Source organism: Myotis davidii, unplaced genomic scaffold (genome assembly GCF_000327345.1).
Source record: "Myotis davidii unplaced genomic scaffold, ASM32734v1 scaffold590, whole genome shotgun sequence".
Lineage (NCBI taxonomy): Eukaryota > Metazoa > Chordata > Mammalia > Chiroptera > Vespertilionidae > Myotis > Myotis davidii.
The window spans coordinates 657348-658362 of record NW_006282381.1 but is presented as its reverse complement, the minus strand read 5'-3'; positions in this window follow the sequence as shown (position 1 = coordinate 658362).

Sequence of the window (1015 nt, the reverse complement as noted above, 5' to 3'; positions counted from 1 at the left end):
CCCCGCCGTGGACATGGGCTCTGTGAATTACCTGCTGAGCCCAGCCCCGGAGACCCGTCCTGGCCCCCAGACCCTCAGAGGGTCCCAGGCATACCTCACACACACCTCCCGGGGCAGCTGGGAGCGGAGGGAGTATACCTTGGAGGGCAGAAAGCTCGGAGGCGGACCTTCCTGGCTTTCCTGAGCTGTCCGTTACTCTGAGACTCTCAGAGGTGCGTGGGGATCTCATGAGATGATGCCAGTGAATTGTTCGGTCACTGGGCGTGGCCATTATCATCTCTATCATTGTCTGACTGTCCCATGACCCAGTGGCCCTTGGCGGACCTGCACCGGCCTGGAAGGCCGGGCACGAATAGCAACCATGCAACACGACGGCCCCCAGAACTCACGCGGACAGGGTGTTTGACCTGCCTCACCTGTGGGGCGGGATGGGGCGGGCAGATTTGGCCGCGCAAGGCTGGAGGCAGTGGGTGATGGGAGAATCGTTCAGTCATTTCATCCTTGCAGCCCCGGTGCCTCATACTGGTCCAGAAACTGGTGACATGCATCACATGGACCAGCCAAGAGCTGAATTCAGCCCTCAAGTGTGACTTCCTGGGCCAGCGAATTTTTTAGGATCGGCCACCATTTTAAAACCCAGGGATTTGAAACCACCACAAGGTGGATTTCTCGTTTCTCATCAAAGGCAGGTGGTCTGGCTACAGAGGCTCTTATTCCTGCGAGGCAGTGACCGGCTAGAGATGAGCAGCAGCTGCTCCTCGGTGTGGGTTTGTCATGTCCAGTTCACCACAGACCCCACCGCTCCCCACTGCCTCCCAGCACTGACACCCAGTTGCCATTTATCCTTCCCCTTGTCCAGTAGGTGTTTTTTTGTTTTTGTTTTTTTAATATATTTTATTGATTTTCTACAGAGAGGAAGGGAGAGGAACAGAGAGCCAGAAACATCGATCAGCTGCCTCCTGCACACCCCCTACTGGGGATGTGCCCGCAACCAAGGTACATGCCCGACCGCAAA